The 9,251-nt window shown below is 58.9% G+C and overlaps 1 long non-coding RNA gene across 2 annotated transcripts; it reads right to left on the bottom strand.

Moving 5' to 3' along the window:
* Positions 1-309: 309 nt before the first annotated feature.
* Positions 310-4,998, bottom strand: LOC132229553 (uncharacterized). Of its 2 annotated transcripts, none has more exons than XR_009451710.1 (3): positions 4,230-4,998; positions 1,723-1,827; positions 310-642 (listed from the first exon to the last, which is right to left on the bottom strand). It is a non-coding gene; the product is annotated as an uncharacterized LOC132229553 (long non-coding RNA). The 2 variants fall into 2 exon arrangements; XR_009451709.1 differs by lacking the exon at positions 4,230-4,998 and adding an exon at positions 2,617-2,726.
* Positions 4,999-9,251: the final 4,253 nt, after the last annotated feature.

Genomic DNA, 9,251 nt, shown 5'->3' with positions numbered 1-9,251 from the left:
AAGGAGGTGGGAGACCAGGGCGTCCACTCCCTGCTACCTGGGCATGATGGCAACCCCTGGGGCAGCTGGGATTGGGGCGAGCCAGCCACCTCCCTCCTGAGCCCCCTCACACACACACACACACACACACACACACACACACTTCTGGTTTTTCTGAGCTATAGCATTGTCCCTCAGGGTGTCCCGCATTCCTTTCTCTATTTATTCATTCACAAATAATTACTGAATATCTGGTAAGGGGATAGAGTGATGGGGGGGCTACAGGGCTAGGGAGGGTATTTTGTTATTTACAGCTGCATAACCAATGACCCCAAAACCAAGCAGCTTAAAATAACAGACATTTATTATCTCACTTTTTGTGTGTGTTGGGCATCTGGGTGCAGCTTGACTGGGTCCTCTGGCTTAGGGTCTCTCACAGGCCACGGTCAAGATGTTGGCGGAGGCTGTGATGTCATCCTAAGGCTCGATTGGGGAAGGATCCAATCCCAACCTCACACCCATGGTTGTTGGCAGGATTCACTTTCTCCTGGGCTACTGGGCTGCGGGCCTGGTTTCCCCTGTGGCTGTTGGGCAGGGCGCTCCCTCCATTCTTCCCACGTGAGCCTCTCTATAGGGCAGCTCACAACCTGATGGCTGGCTTCCCTCCAGCAACCAAGCAAGTGAGGGAGAGAGAGGAGAACAGCAGGACAAAAGTCACCATCTTTTTTTGTAACCTCCCACTGTTTTTGCTGTGTTCTGTTGGTTAGAAGCAAGTCACCCTTGAGAGGAGGGGGTTATACAAGGGTTTGGCAGAAAGTGGGGATCCCCGGGAGCCACCCTAGAAGCTGCCTTCTACAGAGGGCTTCACTGAGGAGGCCTGGAGGGACCGAGGGAGTCAGCCACGGAAAGGCTATCGCTGAGGCTCTCACCGTGGCCCAGTTAGATCCCCCTGGGTTTCTGAACATTTCTTATAAACTTGGCCTGTTCAGTGAGGGGGGTTGGAGGTGGACCACCTGGGCTTGAATGAAGCTTACTAATGGATGTGACCTTGAGCAAGTTACTCTCTGATGGAGGTAGGGCACTTAACCCAGAGCCTGTCTGTGGCCTGGAACTGGAACTGGAACTCCGCCTCAACCACACCTTCTGATGTGAGTAAGGAGACAGGGAAGGTGGCACTGGCTCAGGCAGGCGATGGAGCAGGAAAGGATGTGGGGGGTGGGGGTGGTGTGTCCCCACCCAGGCAGAGAAAGATGAGCACATCTGCATTTCACTTGCAGAGAGCTGTCAGTAGGCAACCCTCCTTGAGGAGCTACAACCCCATGCTGCGCACTTTTCTTGCATTATCTCCCCGCCCCACACCCCCCAGCCTTCAGAACAACCTTGTCAGGAGTTGATTACTGTTTTCTCCCCAGGAGAAAGCTCAAGTTCAGAGAGATGAAGTGACTTGCTCAAGGTCACAGTGCTAATAAGTGAGGGAGCCAAGATCCAAATTCAAGTGGGTCTGGCCCCAAAGCCCAGCTCACTACGTTTTACAGACTTCTCACGTGATCTGCATATCAGCTGCTTAAGGCCTACTTGTGCATTTTGTAGGAATTACTGAGCCCCTCCCATATGCCAAGCACTGAGCTGGGTGCTGGAGAGTCATCAGACACAGCCCTGTCCCCCTTCTGTGGGGAAAGCATGTTAGTACAACCTCGCAGCCTGGGGACATAGCCATGGGATGGAGACGACTCCTAAGCCTACCTGGAGGAATCAGGGCAGGCTTCTCAGAGGCGGTGATAAAGGTGCAGAGTTTGCCAGAAGGTGATCCAGGCCCATAGAGTCTCACCCGTCTTCATCACGATTCCACTGTAAGCAAAAGAAACACGCTTTTAACTGGTTGGGGAGACGCGGGGGGCGGGGGGGGACGTGTGTTTGCTAACTTATGGGTAACCCCCACCGGACCTGGATGTATAACTTCCTGCAGCTGCACACCTGGGCAGCGCCAGGCTGGGCTTGACGGCTGCTCTGACCTGGCCCCAGCAGAGCCTGTCAAGGGGAAGGGCTGCTGAACAGATGCTTCCCTTCCTCCGCCTCTGGGCCCCGAGGACTTAAGCGCAGGAACCCTGTCCCTGTGCTGGGATCTAGCTGCAGAGCCCGTGGACCACGTGGGCGGAGAGCTCCAGAACCAGGTGAGGGTGAGGGGAGAAAGCCAGTGCTACATTCATGGAGTGGGACTCCCACCATGCGTGAGGCCTCTGTGCCCGGCGGTTCTGCTAAGGGAAGCATTCATGTCCCCGCTGCAGGGCGTGCAGCCCAGCTCCCGTATGTGACAGGTGAGGAGAGGGAGCCTTGCAGTGGGAAGGACCTGGTCAAGGTCACAGCCAGCACCAGAGCTGGGAGCTAAGCCTAAGTCTGACCTCAAAGCCCATGTTTTCCCTTTTGCCTCCCCTTCCCTGACCTTCTCATGACCCCTCCTCATCTCCGTTTAAATGTCAGCCGCCCCCTCCCCCCCAGAGGCTTCCCCTACCCTCACCTGCACCTTGTTCATCCCCTCAGAGCACACGTCACCACTGGTAATTACATTAATTGGTATTATGTGTTGGTCGCCCCCACTCTCTGTAAGCTCCATGGGGACAAGGATGGATTGTGTCTGACCTGATTCCCTCAAACTCCTAGTCGGTGCCCATCAACGCTTGTTGGATCAAAGCCCTCCTCCTGCTGGCGGCAGCAGGTGCCGTGCTCCCTGCAGACTGGACAGCAGCCAGTGCCCCCCCTGCTTTGGGTCTTGCCCCCACACCTCTCTCCTACCCTTCCCTGCCACCCAGCGTCTCAGCTGCCTGAGCCCTAATAGAAGATTGAGCCCCTTCATGAATTGCTTGGAAGAAAGCTGGTCCGAGGTTGGCAGGCAAGGAGGAGGGGAGCGGGGCCTCTGAGCCGGCGGACAAAGGGCGTGTGTTCTCATTCAGCGCACTTCCTGGGTTTCCATTGCAGGAAGCTTGGCACCTGCCGAGGTGACATTGACACCTGGGGTGGGGCGGGGGACCCTGGGCCAGGACGCTCCTCCGCCTGGGAGCAGCGGCAGAGGTGAGACAGGTGGCCAGGGGTGCTGGGCGGCAGGTAAGTGGTGGCAGCTGGACCCCCACTTTCCCCTCTGACCTTCCCTCATCCTGAGCCAGTCTCAGCCCAGAGCAGATGTGAGGGTGCCTGGGTCCCAGAGTCTGCGTGACCTTGGACAAGGCCCTAAATCAACCCTTTGGTGCCTTATGGTCCCCCCATGGGGTGCAGTGAGGTGGCTTGGGGGGTATCATGGAGATGAAGGAGGGGAGCTGCATTTTCTGTTTTAAAAGCTTTTGGACCCTAACCGGTTTGGCTCAGTGGATAGAGCGTCAGCCTACGGACTGAAAGGTCTCAGTTTCGATTCTGGTCAAGGGCATGTACCTTGGTTTCGGGCACATCCCCAGTAAGAGGTGTGCAGGAGGCAGCTGATCGATGTTTCTCACTCTCTATCCCTCTCCCTTCCTCTCTGTAAAAAATCAATAAAGTATATTTTTAAAATAAATAAATAAATAAATAAATAAATAAAAGCTTTTGGGCCCCAGAGCACTTGAAAAGGGGGTTCTACAGCCAAAAGTGTCTGAACACCCTTGGGTCTCACCTTCCTCCCACAGTCACTCCCACCTCTGGTGCCCCAGAGGGAAGCGGTTTTCTTGTTTGTTTGTTTGGTTGGTTGGTTAATTCTCAGGGGAGGATATTTTTCCTTTGATTTTTAGATTGGGAGGGAGGGGCAGAGACAGAGAGAGAAGCATCCATGTGAGAGAGATACATCGATTGGTTGCCTCCCACATGCTCCCTGATTAGGGCCAGGGATGGGCCTGCAATCCAGGTATGTGCCCTTGACTGGACCCAAACCCACGAGCCTTCGGTGTGCGGGCCAGCACTCGAGAGTCCTGAAGACTCTAACCATTGGAAACACCAGCCAGGCCAGGGGATCTTACTCCAAAGCGGGAGGCATTGTTGCTCAGCCAGGAAGGAGCTGGCCAGAGGCTCAGGCTTCTGAGGTCTGACTCTCCCTCCCTGGTCGCCTCTCCAAGCCTCCGCTCCCCAGTCTGAAGGGTGGCAGCCTCACAGCCCTGGCACCCGCAGAGCAGTGCACCCCGGGGCTACTGGTCTGGGTTGGAATCCAGCTCTGCCACTTGCCCCTTGTCTAGCCTGGAGCCTCTCTGAGCCTCAGTTTCCTCGTCTGTGAAGCATAAATAAAGCAGTCTCACCTCACAGAGATTTCCTGGGGATCAAATGGCAAGGAGGCCTGGAGGCCAGGCACCGGCTGATGGGAGCCCCACAACGGCAGCTGCTGTTTCTGCTTTGGGATCGCAGCGTGGCCCTGTTACCGGAACCCCAGTGTTTTCTCCTCGATTCGGCCTGCCTGCCCGCACTGGCCCAGACACACATGAGCAGGAGTTTGCATAGAAAGAAAAGTAGCTAATACTGAATTGGCCAATGCGGAGACGGGAGCTTATGCTTGAAAAACCTGACTCCTCCATGGTGTGTCGGTTCCAGACCATTTGGGGCACCATCACAAGACCCTGTGGGTTGTGGGATGGGGTGTGCTGGGAGCTGGCTGGTGGGGAGTGAGGGCAGGGCAATAAATCATCTCTTCAGGTCTGGAGGACAGTTCCGAGATCTTTTGCTGTGTTTCTCTTTCTCCTGGGAAAGAGGCTAGAGGGGTTGGTCCACCTGAGGGCTCAGGAGCTGAAACGTAACTTAGGTCCAGATGAAACGTAACTTGCGCCTGTGTCCTGGCTGTGTGGCATTAGTCAGTCCTGGCTACTGTCTTCTGCTGCCTGGAGGTGGCGGATGGTGAAGGGTGAGGAAGGGGGGCGAGATCTCTGAGCTGTGTATGATTTCTAGGGTTTAAAACGAAGTGTAATCGAAGTCATAGGGACCTTCAGTTTCAGCTGTGAGGATCAAATGAAAAAGGATGACAAAGAGTGGGTGAGGGATTTAGGGCGGTGGTAGTGGGGGTGGAGGAGCATGGGACAGTGTGTGGGCACCCCCTTCCCACCCCCTTGGAGCGTGAGCCCCTCCTGAGCAGCCCAAGAGCCATCCCGGCAGGTGGACTGTAGCTCCCCCCGACATAGGAGAGCCAGCCCTGCCTGGCCTCCCCCCAGATGGCGCTGGGTCCAGTGCTCCTCTGGCCCCAGCCACTGTGGCTTTAATCAAAAGAACAATCTGTTTGCCTCTGAATCAGACCCAGATTCCTTTTCCCAGCAATGCTCCCGAGGCCTCCAGGGACCCGGGCAGCCCATCCCGGCTCCATCTCCGGCCCCAGGGCCCCGGCTCAGCTTCCCCTCCCGACTCCATTATCTACCCGCTCCAGTTTGGGGGAAGGTGAGCGAGAGGAGGGAGGTGATGCGTTGCCAACTGCGCCCTGCCTACCGGGCCTCCTGGGGGGGCCTGCCCCCAGGACCTTGGGGTCCACCTGCGTAAGGGTCCCGACAGGCAGCGCCCGCTCAGGACAGCACGTCCCGGTGGCCTGCCTCGGGGGGCGCACGCCCCGCATGTGGTGCCCACTCTCTGCGTTCTCCTCGCTGCCACTGGCATCTTGTCCTCAGCCTGACCCTGAAAGGCAGCCATACACCCGTTTTACAGACCGAGACACTGAGGCTCAGGAAGATGGAGTGACTGCCCAGGGCCACTGGGGTGAGCGAATGGCCCTGGGACCCCATCACCTGACTCGTGGGAACCTGGGAAATTCCAGGCCACACTGAGGGGTAAGCACCCCCTCCCCCGTGCTGGGCAGGTAGGGTCACCAGCCCAAGGGATGTAGGGAGGGGGAGGGTAGAGACCACTCGGGGTGCACACGGGACACGGGGGTGGGCAGCGGGGGAGGCCCCCCCCCTCCAGGCCTGGGCCCGGTCGCGGGAACAAAGAGAAGGGGAGAGGGCGGCCCGGGGCGAGGCCAGCCAGGTGGGGGGGCAGGTAGGGGGCGGCTTCCGCCCTGCGGGAGCCCCGGGCCCCCTCCCCCAAGCCTCACCTTTTATGGTAAGGCGGCCGGGGCGCGGGGCGGAGGGAGCCAGGGGGCGGGGAGGGCGGAGGGGCGGGCGGCCCGCGCTGCTCCGGGCTCTGCGGCTCTGGCGTCGGATCGGAGCCGGCGGGACGCGGCGGCCCAGGTAAGCTGCGCGGGGGTGGGGGTCCCGTCCTGCCGTCCTTCCGCCCTGCCGTCCTGCCGTCCTTCCGCCCGGGCCCCGCTACACACAGGTGACAGCGGGCAGCCCCGGGCCGGGCGCACCCCGCCCCCAGCCGGGACCCCAGCCCCCGCTCCTGGGGGCCTGCGGGGCGGGGGGGCCGGTGTCCTTCCGTCTCGGCCCCTCGGTCACTGTCCCCGGAGGGGGAAGGGCTGGGGTCCCTGCCGGCGCCGGCGCCGGAGGCGGGTGGGCAGCGGAAGCTCCCGCACAAAGGACCGCGTCCCGCACATGGATCGGATTAAAGCCCCGGCGCCCGCGGCGACCCGCTCCCGCCCGGCTGCCTGCGGGGGGGCGTCGGGTTTCCGCAGCCCCGGGGCCTCCGGGCGCCTGGACTCTGCCGGGTCGGAGAGGGAGGGCAGGGCGCAGGGCTGCCCCTCTGTGGGCCTCGGTCCCCGTCCGGGGCTGGGAAGGGGCGAGCCTGTGCGGTCCCCAAGGTGTGTGCCCGTTGGCCTGGGTCCTCCCCCAGCCCAGACCCGAGGACCCGGGGAGAGGCTGGGCAGCGCCTAGATTCCGGCTCTTCGTCAGCTGGGAAGCGAAGTCCTGGTCCCCCCTCCCCCCCAGGAGCCCAGCCCCCAGGCCCCCCTCCGCTTCCAGGGCTGAGGAACCAGCTGTCCGTGTTGCCCTCAGGACCCAGGACCAAGATCTTGGGCGCCCTCTCCCTTACCCGCTCGGCCAGCCACCCTGTAGGACAGACCTCATTGCTCTCACTTTAGGAAAAAAACCGAGGCCCAGAGAGGTTCAGTGACCTGCTCAGGGTCACCCAGCAGGAAAGAGCTGGGGCCCTTGTGAACCCAGCCTGTGTGCGTGCTCCCCTTTCTTGGGGTGGGAGAGAGGGAGGGGGAACCCCTCTGGAAGGCTGCTGGGACCCCTGCAGGGGCTGAGAGGTGCAGTGCCTCCCCCACCTCCAGCTAAGTAAGTTTACTTCTGAACCAAGCACAGAACAAAGCTTAGAGGGGGGTCCAGAGTTTTGGGAGGGGGGTAGCAGTGGGACCCAGGAGGGGGTGCTGCCTGGAGGCCCTCATCCCCTGGAGGCCCTGCCCTGGGCTGCAGCCTGGCCGGGCTGGGTGGCTGGCTGGATATCAGCCTCCTTCCTTCCTCTTGACAGGAAATGACTTTCCTTCCCTTTGTTCCCACTTTCTCCGCTTACCCAACTGGACCTCAGATCCTGCCGGGAGGGAGGATGGGGTGGAGGGTCTGGGGTCAGCTGGCCGGGACGCTGCCCACAGGGAGCTGTCTCCCAGGTACCCCCGTCCAGGGCCAGAGGGACTGGAGGAGAGCGAGCCTTCTCCTGGGGCCTGGCTGGCCCCGCTGCCCAGGCTTTGCAATTCCCCAGCTGGGCCCCTTCCCCTGGGGCCTGAAGTCCCTACAGAAACCGCAGCGTGTGTGTGTGTGTGTGTGTGTGTGTGTGTGTGTGTGTGTGTGTGTGTGTAGGGGGGGAGTGCCCAGCTGTGAACATCTGGCCCTCAGCACTGGGACATGCGCCTGGGATGTTTTCTGAGAAACCGGCAGATCCAACTTCCTGGGGTGGAATGGGGGTCAGAGCAGGGTGGGAAGGAGGCCGAGGGCATCCACAGCGGGCGCTGGGGACGGCCCAGAGTGCCCCGGCCTCGAGATAATTGGCCCGGATTGGGCCGTTCTGGGGTGAGAACGGGCCTGAGAATTTGGGGGCCCCCATGACGTCCAGGAAAGAAAAGTGTGTGTCAGGTCCAAGGATGCGCCGTGGACTCGCGTCGGATGGTGCTCTCTCTGTTAGAATCCTGAGGCTGCCACGGATGCTTGGAAAAGTCACTTACCCTCGTGGGGTCTCACTGGCCCATCTGTCAAGTGGGGGCAGGACGGGCTGTGTGAGAATTGGGTGAGCTGAGGCACAGAAAGCTCAGCCAGCGGCTGGCACACAGCGGCACTTTATCCGCCAGTGCCCTTGTTGTCGTTTCTTGGATTTAAATCTCAGATGCCCTCTGAAACTTGTTTATAAAAATAGGTAATGAATTTGTAGAAAAGTGTAAAACCAAAGGCGATGACAGCCAATATACGCATATATACACTGAGTGGCCAGATTATTATGATCACCCCATCAGTACTTCATTGACACTTCCAAGAATACTGAATATTGAAAACTTCCTAAGCAAATACTCTCAAGGTTTTATTATTATTATTATTATTTGCATAACTACTTCACTTCATTGTACTGACGGGGTGGTCGTAATAATCTGGCCACTCAGTGTACTTCCCAACAGCGCATACAAAGCAAGAAACAAAAGGGAAGTGCTTTAAAGAACCTTTGAAGATTTCTTCATATACTGGTGTCTTTTTTTTGGAACGGATATTTTATTATCAGACCGATCGATACATTTTAACCAAACACATAAACCAATTTAAGAGGAATTTCCAAGCATATGGTGTGGTTTTCGTTATTATTATTCTACGTCAGTCGCCAACATTGCCCACGGTGGCCAGTTGGACTGTATATGGAGGGAGGCCTTTGAGTGGCCACGCGGGCTCCCAGGCCACCCTTAGGGTCCCTCGGTGCTCATGCCCTGCCCGCCCAGCCCCACTTCTTGAGATTTGCTCTCTGGGTCCCTATTTTCTCTCCTCCCCACGAACCTGTGGGCTGGGCTCTGAGGCCTTGTCAGGGTGACCCAGCTGGAGAGAGAGAAAGGGCACGTTCTCCACAGGGTGCCAAGTGCAGCTCCTGAGCTGAGTGTGGTTGGTTTGCCACCCTAGGGCCTCAGCTCAGCCTTGGCCGTGGAGGCTGCTGTCTGCAAAAACCACCCGAGAAATGAAAGGTGGGCTCTCCCTGGTCGGGGAGCCGCCCTGCTCCCACGTTCATGCTTTGATGCCTGTACCGTGCGCTGGACTCGGCTCCCACAGAAATCCCGGACACGGCTGATGGCACATGCGGTCACTTAGGGAAGGGGGAGACAGGCATGGTGACAGTGAGCCAGCGTGCCCTGGGATGGGCTGTCATCGCCCCGTGGAAGCAGACAGCTGCCCAGGGAGGAGGTAATGTTTGAGCTGGGCCTCTAAGGAAAACTGAAATTCTCC

This window comes from Myotis daubentonii, chromosome 3, assembly GCF_963259705.1.
Source record: "Myotis daubentonii chromosome 3, mMyoDau2.1, whole genome shotgun sequence".
In the NCBI taxonomy this organism is placed as follows: domain Eukaryota; kingdom Metazoa; phylum Chordata; class Mammalia; order Chiroptera; family Vespertilionidae; genus Myotis; species Myotis daubentonii.
This window is presented reverse-complemented; position numbering and strand designations above follow the sequence as displayed.